Genomic DNA, 10417 nt, shown 5'->3' with positions numbered 1-10417 from the left:
AAAGGAAGTATCACATTATCAGAGAATACGTGGCAAGATGGGATGTACTAGTTGAGAAAGTTGACACAGAGGACAACCTAGCTGATCCATTTACCAAAGTCTTGGCTGTGACAGCATTTGAAAAGCACCGTCAGAATTTAGGATTAATTGATATGTACTAATTAGTTTTATATTAGTGCAAGTGGGAGTTTGTTGGGTTTTATGCCCTAAATAAAACTCCATTTCAATGTAATCTATTTTATTTAACATCAATAACGAAACAAAAGTATTTTTCATTCATTTGTGTATGTTTTGGTTCACTTTATCAATTGCTTGTCTATTTGATTTATAAATTCATCTTAAACCCTTTTCACATACTTGATCCTGTTTATTGTGTTGTCATCACATTGGAAAGTAAACATGACTATGTGAATAAAATTTCCTAGATTTATCAGACACAGGATTTTACTGATATGATAATCTACCACAAGAGTTTACTTGCATTTGGAGAAATGCTATGTTCTTTCCAGAACATTGGTTAAAGTAAAGCTCAGGTTGGATGCATGGAGTATGCATCGGAAGGGACCGATATTGAACTTTGACTTAGATTTAATTAAACTTACTGTAAAATCTATTCAAGTCAATATCACCTAGTTGATCCTAGATCAAATGTTCTTAATCCTGTTATGATTAGGCTTAATCTTGAAAGGCTATTCGTGTTCTTTGATTTGTTAGTTAAGCCTACTTTTAGGTCTGGGTGATACGTACATTTTGGGAACACGGTAGTGCAATTGAGTGGGAGCGGTAACATAAACATGGAATCTATAGCTTCTATCTGGCGAATAGTAAGCAAAGGATGATCTCCTTCGAGCTTGACCAAACGAACATAAATGGTAGAGTACTCATTTCACATAAGCTGAAATATCATTTATACGGGGTCAAGTGTTTTAAGGATAAAATACATAGTAGGGTGTTACGGTAATCTAATCCCTTTACAGTGTAGATCATTCATATAAAGGATCATTGCTCAAATTAGGATTATAACAATGGATAACTAATGATGTGTCTATATGGTGGAACATATAGAGCATTCTATATACTGAGAGTGCAATTCTAAGTTCTATGCGTGGCTTCAACGAAGAATTAATAAGTTAGTGAATTTTAGTGATAAATTCTTGATCTACTTATTGGAAGCTCGGTTATATAGACCCATGGTCCCCGCACTAGTTGAGATAATATTGTTTGTAAGACACATGTAATTGGTTTTGACTAATCAATTATAATTCTCAAATTAGACTATGTCTATTTGTGAAATTTTCACTAAGTAAGGGCGAAATTATTAAGAAAGAGTTGTTAGGGGCATATTTGTTAATTATGATACTTTGTATGGTTCAATTAATAAATATGATAAATGACAATATTATTTAATAATTATTTATAGTTATTAAATAGTTAGAATTGGCATTTAAATGGTTGAATTAGAAAATTGGCGTTTTTGAGAAAATCAGATGCAAAAGTGATAAAACTGCAAAATTGCAAAAAGTGAGGCCCAAATCCAATAAGCCATGGCCGACCACTTTTATAGGAGTTTTACCTCTGATATTTTCTTTATTTTAATGCCAAATAATTCAAACCTAACCCTAGTAGAATGCTATAAATAGGTAGTGAAGGCTTCAGGAAAATTACACTTTCATTCAGAAAAAACCTGAGCCTCTCTCTCTACCTTGGCCACCACTCTCTCTCTCTCTCTCTTCTTCCTTCATATTTCGAAACCCCTTAGTGATTAGAGTAGTGCCCACACACAGCAAGCAATACCTCAATCATAGTGAGGAAGATCGTGAAGAAAGATCATCAGCAAAAGGAGTTTTAGCATTAAAGATTCAGAGAAAGAGATCCAGGTTCAGATCTTGATAATACTCTGCGACAGAAAGGATACAAGGGTTAGAGATCTGAATGGAAGGAGTCATTTAATTCCGCCGCACCTAATGTAAGGTTTCCTAAACTTTATATGTGTTTATTTCATCGTTTTAGAAAGTTCATATTTAGGGTGTTAATCAACATACTTGTGAGTAGATCTAAGATCCTGGTAAAATAATTTCCAACATCTTCTTCTTCTCCCGAAATTTAGCAATCATCTCCTCAGGTTTGGGGTAGAAGTCAAGCTTGATGCTCTGGCCATTTGTCGACCAGGCCATGTAGACGCCATCATCAAAGCGCTTGATACAACGCTTGCAGGAAACAGGGGAGAGGAGCTCATCTCTTTTAGCCTTCTTTAAGGCTTGATCTCTGAAGTCCTTGAGCTCCTTCATCTCCACGGCTAAGTTAGCCCTGGACTCCAAGTCCGCCTGGTGCAATTCCTCTAAGGACCTCACCTTGGCGGCCATCTCGTCTATGGCCTCCTTGGCCTCCCGAAGCTCGCGCTTGGCCTTGGCAGTGGCTTCGCCCTCCGCCCTCAGCGCCTCCCGGTGCCTCGCCTCCAGCCTATCCCTCTGCAAGACCTCCTCTCGGAGCATCACCTCCGCTTGGGTTTCCCTCTGTTTAGCCTCCTCCTCGAGCTTCGCCTTAGCAAGAGCCTCCTTTCGCTCAGCCTCCTCCTGGATCGCCCGCCTTTCAGCAGACAAGTCCTGCAGGATCCTCACGACCTCGTCTATGCCCCCAAATTCGGACAGGACGAAGCCATGATTAACTATGGTCTTGGAAAGGTGGCTGGTCTCTGCAGTAATCTGGAAAAGGAAGTAAGAGTGAGAATAAAAGCCTTAGGAAAAAAATCGAGGAAAGAAATAAATCACAAGTACTTACCGCAGCCAGGGCGTTGCTGATGTCCTGAACCTGGTAGACGGAGTTCAAGGATGCACAAGCAGCGTACCGTTTAGGCGGGAATTGAGTCAGATGGGAGACATACTCACTGGTCAGCTCCGAGGCAAAAGGGGCCAAGGTGGGCCCGAGGAAACGGTTGAACCAGTCCATCAGGGGGTCCATGTTCAGATCCCACGGATTCTGGAAGTTCTCCTCGTTAAGAGTGTTTTGCAACTCCTCTCGTAAGACCCTCTTCAAGGCCTCCACCTCAGCATGCCCCCGGGTGTACTCGTCAAGGGCGTAGTTATGTTTGGCTATCCGAAGATTCTGCCTCTCCTCATCTCCGGGGATCGGAGTCAACACAATGCCATGAGGCACTGTATACTCCTCCGCCTCGGAGGGGATCCCGGAGTCATGACTCGGGGCCGGAGTGTCCACCCTCCGCAGGCGTTTAGGAGGCTCCTCTTCTACCATCTTGCCTTTACGCTTGCGCACGAGAGCAACCTCTTGCTCTTCTTCACCTTCTTCAACTTCCTCAGGAAGTACCCCTTGCTCTTCTTCACCTTCTTCAGCTTCCTCAAGAAGTACCTCCTCCTCGTCCACTAAGTCAATAGTGTTCGGAGGGGCGCTGGAAGAAGCTTTCCCGGGGGTAACCACCTGGGAAGAAGTAGGAGGAGCGGAAACATCAGGACTGTGGGCTCCCATGGGAACGGCTGCTGCAACAAGAGAAAAGGGTTAAGTGTTAGAATATCTGTGAAAGCAATGTACACTTAAAAAGCAATCAAGATAGCCCTACCCTGACTCTCTAATTTGGCCCTAGCAAAGTCCCGAATCTTAGCACTGGCTGCTGTTGGAAGTTATTTTACCAGGAACTTAGATCTACTCACAAGTATGTTGATTTAACAACCTAAATATGAACTTCTAAAAACGATATGAAATTAAACACATAAGAGTATCAGAAATCTTACAGTGATTGCAGCGGAATATATATGTCTCCTCCCACTCAGATCTCTAACCCTTGATTCCTTTCTGTAGCAGAGTATAATCAAGATCTGAGCCCGATGGTCCTTCTTTGTTGTCTCTGAAATCTACACAGCCTTCCTCACTATGATTGAGGTATTACTTGATGTGTGTGGGCACTACTCTAGCACTTATACATTTCGAAACAGTGAAGGAAGAGAGAGAGAGAGGGTGGCGGCTCAGAGAGAATTTTCTGAGAGAAAATTCTTTCAGAATAAAGCTGTGAAAAGGTTGTATAGATGTGTGTAACTCTGAAGCCTTTGCCTTCTATTTATAGAAGACCACCAAGGGCTATGATTGACATTTGGAATTGAAAAAATCAAAGAGAAAAGGAAGCTAAGTGGCCGGCCTAGGCATTGTGGAAACAAGGCTTGCCACTTTTCCAACTTTCCTTTTCCTATACTGATAGTTTCCTGTTTTGTGAAAAACTCCCAATTCCATTGTTCAACCACATTAATGACAAATCTATCTATTTAATAATTAAAATTAATTATCAAATAATATATTATCATTTATTTTATTAATAATGAAACTAATTAAAGTTTCCTAATTAATAAATATGCCCTTCAAAATCTCTATTTACTGTTTTGCCCTTAATAAGTGATAAATTCTCAAATAGACAAGTCCATCTTGAGAATTTTTAATTGATTAATTAAAATCAATTAAATGAGTCTTACAAGTAATATCATCTCAACTAGTGAGGGGACCATGGGTCTATATATCCGAGCTTCCAATAAGCAGATCTAGAATTTACCACTTAAATTCACTGACTTATTAATTCTTCGTTGAATCCACACATAGAACTCAGAATTGCACTCTCAGTATATAGAAGGCTCTATATGTTCCACCATATAGACACATTATTAGTTATCCATTGTTATAATCCTAATGTGATCAATGATCCTCTATATGGATGATCTACACTGTAAAGGGACTTAAACTACCGTAACACCCTACAATGTATTTTATCCTTAAAACACTTAACCCTGTATAAATGATATTTCAACTAAGTGAAATGAGTACTCAATCATTTATCTCGTTTGGTTAAGCTCGAAGGAAATCACCCTTTCCTTACTATTCGCCAGATAGAAGCTATAGATTCCATATTTATGTTAGCGCTCCCACTCAATCGCACTACCGTGTTCCCAAAATGTATGTATTGCCCAGACTAAAGGTTTAGGCTTAACTAACAAATCAAAGAACACGAATAACACTCTTGAAATTAAGCCTAACCATATCAGGATTTCGATCATGTGATCTAGGATCAACTTATGATATTGAATTGAATAGATGTTTATGGTAAGTTTCAAAATCTAATTCAAAGTTCAATATCGGTCCATTCCAATGCATACTCCATGCATCCAACCTGAGCTTTACTTTAACCTATGTTCTGGAAAGAACATAACATTTCTCCAAATGTAAGTAAACTCTGTTGTAGATTGTCATATCAGTGAAACCCAGTGTTCTGATAAATCTAGGAATACTTTATTCACATAGTCATGTTTATTTTCCACTGTGTTGACAACACAATAAACATGTTCAAGTATGTGAAAGGGGTTTGGATGAATTTATAAATCAAATAGACAAGCAATTGATTAAGTGAACCAAAACATACACAAGTGAATGAAAAATTACTTCTGTTACTTTATTGATATTGAATAATCTGGATTACATTGAAACAGAGTTTTATTTAGGGCATAAAACCCAACAAACTCCCACTTGCACTAATATAAAACAAATCAGTACATTTCAATTAATCCTAAATTCTGACGGTGCTTTTCGAATGAAGTTACTGCCAAGACTTTGGTGAATGGATCAGCCAAGTTATCCTGCGTATCCACTTTCTCCACCAGTACATCCCCTCTTGCCACATATTCTCTGATAATATGATACTTTCTTTCTATATGCTTACTTCTCTTGTGGCTCCAAGGTTCCTTACTGTTGGCTATAGCTCCAGTGTTATTACAAAGCAGGACTAGAGGCCTTTCCATTCCAGGAACTACACCAAGACTGGTGAAGAACTTCCTAAGCCAGACAACCTCTTTAGCTGCTTCAGCCGCAGCTATGTATTCCCGCCTCCATGGTAGAATCCAAAATCGCAGTTTGTTTAGCACTTCTCCAAACCAGCTCCACCCCCAAGAGTAAACACCATCCCGGATGTAGATTTCTGTCTTCAAGACATCCCCGGAAATGCGAGTACGTATAGCCTAAGGGATTTAAAGCACCACCCTTGTAGACTAATACATAATCTCTTGTACTCTTTAAGTATTTCAAAATATACTTAACAGCATTCCAATGTACCCTTCTGGATTTGGTCGATACCTGCTCACGATTCCAATCGCATAGCGGATGTCGGGTCTAGTGCATAGCATAGCATACATTAGACTTCCAAGCTGCGAAGCATAAGGAATTTTTGCCATGTCTTCTATCTCTTGAGGATCGAGTAGGACAACTTGTTCCTTAGATAGACGGATACCATGTCTAGAGGGCATGTTTGCCCCTTTGGTATTGGTCATGGAAAATCTCTCTAGAACTTTGTCAATGTAAGGTTTGTTTGAGAGAGAGCAAGGGATCTGTTCTTCGGTTTCGACAATGCGAATACCAAGAACATAGGCTGCCTCACCCAAGTCTTTCATGTCAAACTGAGTGTCAAGCCATTCCTTGATGTGAGTCATTTTCTTGACATTGTTTCCAATGATCAAAATGTCATCAACATAAAGGACCAGGAATACTACTACTTGGTTTTCCTTGAGTTGGTAAACACAAGGTTCATCTTCATTCTGATGAAAGTCGTAGGTCTTGATGATCTCATCAAACCTTTTATTCCATGAGCGAGAAGCTTGCTTAAGTCCATATATGGACCTATTTAATTTGCAAACTTTATTCTCCTGCCCAGGAAGAACATAACCTTCTGGTTGCTCCATATAGATGGTTTCTTCAAGAAGCCCATTAAGAAAGGCTGTCTTGACATCCATTTGCCAAATTTCATAATCTAAAGCGGCAGCTATGGAGAGAAGAATTCGGATGGATTTGAGCATGGCAACAGGACTAAAAGTTTCCTCATAGTCCACACCTTCTCTTTGGGTATAACCCTTGGCGACCAGTCTAGCTTTAAAAGTTTCGACTTCGCCTCCAGCACCTCTTTTCTTCTTGTAGACCCATTTACATCCAATTGGACGAAAATCTTCAGGTGGTTCTACATATTCCCAGACTTTGTTCTTTTTCATGGAATCCATTTCTGAATCCATACCGGCTGACCATCGCTTCCGTTGCGGACTTGCCATTGCCTGTTTATAGGTCAATGGGTCGTCATCAATACCGTCACCAACGACCATATTGATTTCACCATCCAAGCCATAACGAGATGGTTTTGTAGAAACCCTCCCACTACGATGAGGAGCGGTGACCTTCTGAACAGGAGCTTTAGTAGTAGTTTTCTCAGTTGCTACAACTGAGGGAGTGGGATGTTCCTCTTCTTGAGTAGAAGAAGATGGTACATTTGAAGGAACAGTATCAGTGAGCATTTCCTCTAATACAATTTCACTTTTCGGTTTGTTGTCTTTCATATAGTTATCTTCAAGGAAAGTAGCATTTGTAGAAACAAACACTTTGTTATCCTTGTGACTATAGAATAGTCCACCCCTAGTCTCTTTAGAATTTCCGACAAACATGCAAACCTCAGTTCGCGATTCCAGTTTGCCTTCTTTCTTTCTTAAGACGTGAGCAGGGCACCCCCAAATCCTATAATGGCGCAAACTAGGTGTGCGACCATTCCATAGTTCGACGGGTGTCTTAGGGACTGCTTTAGATGGAACAACATTTAAAATGTCGTTTGCCATTTGAATAGCATATCCCCAGAAGGACGTAGACAGAGTTGAGTAACTCAGCATAGACCTAACCATTTCTAAGAGAGTGCGATTTCTTCTTTACGCAACTCCATTCCGTTGTGGAGTGCTTGGGGCAGTATATTGGGATTCAATTCCAAGTTCAATTAAATGATCTTTGAACTGCATATCCATATATTCTCCACCCCTATCAGTTCGCAAGATCTTTAATGTTTTACCTAATTGGTTTTGAGCCAAAGCATGAAATTCCTGAAACTTTTCAGACGTTTCAGATTTCTTTTGCATTAGGTAAAGAAAACTATATCTAGAGAAATCGTCAATGAAAGTGACGAAATACTCATAACCTCCTCTGGCTTTTACATTCAGCGGTCCGCAAACATCTGAATGTACTAACCCTAGGGGTTGTTTGGCACGCTCTCCCTTTGCAGAGAAAGAACGTTTGGTCATTTTTCCTTCTAGGCAAGACTCGCAGACTGGCAGTTCTCCTAAGACGACATTTTTCAATGGACCGTCTTTGGTTAGCGTATTGAGTCTATCAAAATCTATATGACCTAAACGTAAATGCCATAGATAAGTTTGATCATCATTATCAATCTCTTTTCTCTTAAGGCTTCTAGGTTTAGCTACATTAAAAAGTTCAGTATTTAGTGAGATTTGAGTATCAGGTCTTAAAACATAAAGCCCCCGTTCCATGTTTGCAACACATATATGAAATCCATTACGAGAAATTGAACAATTTGAACTCGAAAAATTCAATATATAAAATTGTGTCTGTAAACATGAAACACTAATCAAGTTTCTACTAAAATTAGGAATATATAAAACATTCTCTAAAAGTAAAAACTTCTTAGAATTAAACTTGATTTGGGCTGTCCCTCTTGCTTTAACTGATACCAACTCGCCATTTCCAACTTTAAGCTTTAACTCATCTGGGTGAAGATTCTCCCAAGTTTCAAGCAGCTGCAATGAAGAACATACATGGTTAGTAGATCCAGAATCAACAATCCAGGAGGATTTGTCGTTCTCTAAAACACATGATTCAAATACAAAAGCATCACCTTCGTTTGAATTGTCTAGAAGCCTGGGACATTGTTCTTCTTTATGTCCCTTTCCATTACAATTCGCACATAGAACATGATGTCTGATATTTGTATTTGAAGAAGCAGCTTTGTTAGAGCCCTCATGCTTAATCTTCTTCCTCTGATTAAAGCTTGCAATGCTAGGAGGTCTCATTGCAATCAGATCCCGCTCATGGGCCCTCAACTCAGACTCGAGTTTGTCCATGTCGGAGAAGTTAGGATTGTTCAATAAATAATATAGAACAAAACTGTTATACTCCTGAGGAAGACTATAAAGTATGAGTTTTACCCATTGTTTCTTTGATAAATCAATTCCTAGTAGATTTGCCTTTTGGAATTTCAGATTCATCAACAATAGGTGCGAGTTAATGCAACTACCAGGATGCCTTTTCACACTATTGAGTTCTTTTGCAAAGATACTAACTAGGAGTGGATCGGGATGAGGGTTATTCATATTGGCACTACATCATATCAATAAACAGAAGTAAGGTTTTGGTTCTATAAATTCATACACAGGTTCAGAAAACAAATAATCACATATGTTATAAAAATACTAAATCTAACATAGTTTATTTTCCAAGGTTTCCAACGGGCGATACGGTGTCCCGTTTAGGCGAGAGTCAAAGCATCATCCATTGAATAGAGTTGTCAATTCATCTAAAATGTCAAACATTCTAGCAACCTTTTATTCGATCAAGATTGGAATTCAGCGTTGTCCCGTTTAGGCGAGAGTCAAGGAAATTCTATCTTATGAGCTTCTACCATTGTTTCGCATTCTTATAAGTCTTACATAGTCGCCACCATTAGGGTGGTCATGAACCATATAAATAAACCTATAAGAATACTTATCTTTCGAGATTAAACGGTGCTAACTTGCTAATGAACGTTCCTCCATTAGGGAGAATTACTCACTAAAACAATAACTATGTAAAACCAACAATGGAGATCGAATTTCCTTTGATTAAAGCTCATTATTTAAACATGTATTTTGTTTAATCATTTATATTCCATATCTCAATAATGAAATATTACAAATTAAAGTAAAAACTTTAATTAAATTTCAAAAATGGAATAATTTTGAAAAATATCTTATTTAAGTTGTTTAGAAAAATCTAAATACCCAACTTAAAAATATTCCTCAACCAATGACTTAATTAAATATTACCAATTAAGTAGTAACCACTTAATTTAGAAGATATTCCATTTTAAGTTCCCATATTTAGAAAATATCAACTTAAAAAATATCTAAAGAATCTTAATAACCAATTTCCAAAATTCCTCAACTTAATTTATAATAGGAAATTCAAAAATATTCAAATCTAAGTTGATTTGATAGATTTAACTAAATCTCAACTTAAATAGGAATATTTAATGAAATTATAAAATTAAGATTCAGAAAGAATTTATATGGTTATAATTCCATATTTAATTAAAAACAAGAAAAATACATATAGCTTTCCAGAATATAACTATTCAAACTATGTTTTTCTTAAATTAATTTCAAGGAAGAATGAAATTAATTATGTTGCTAATCAATTTTTTATTAGGTCAAACTAATATAATTAACCTAGCACAGTTATCCAAATCAGGCAAATGGGCCTTCACAATTGGGGTTGTTCATGTGAGGGGGGCTGGGTCCAGTATGTCGCACCCACTTCTAAGGCTCCCAACTCTCACACAAGGCCCAAAAGAGAGGAA

Source organism: Cannabis sativa, chromosome 5 (genome assembly GCF_029168945.1).
Source record: "Cannabis sativa cultivar Pink pepper isolate KNU-18-1 chromosome 5, ASM2916894v1, whole genome shotgun sequence".
In the NCBI taxonomy this organism is placed as follows: domain Eukaryota; kingdom Viridiplantae; phylum Streptophyta; class Magnoliopsida; order Rosales; family Cannabaceae; genus Cannabis; species Cannabis sativa.
Note: the sequence above shows the minus strand (reverse complement) of the source record.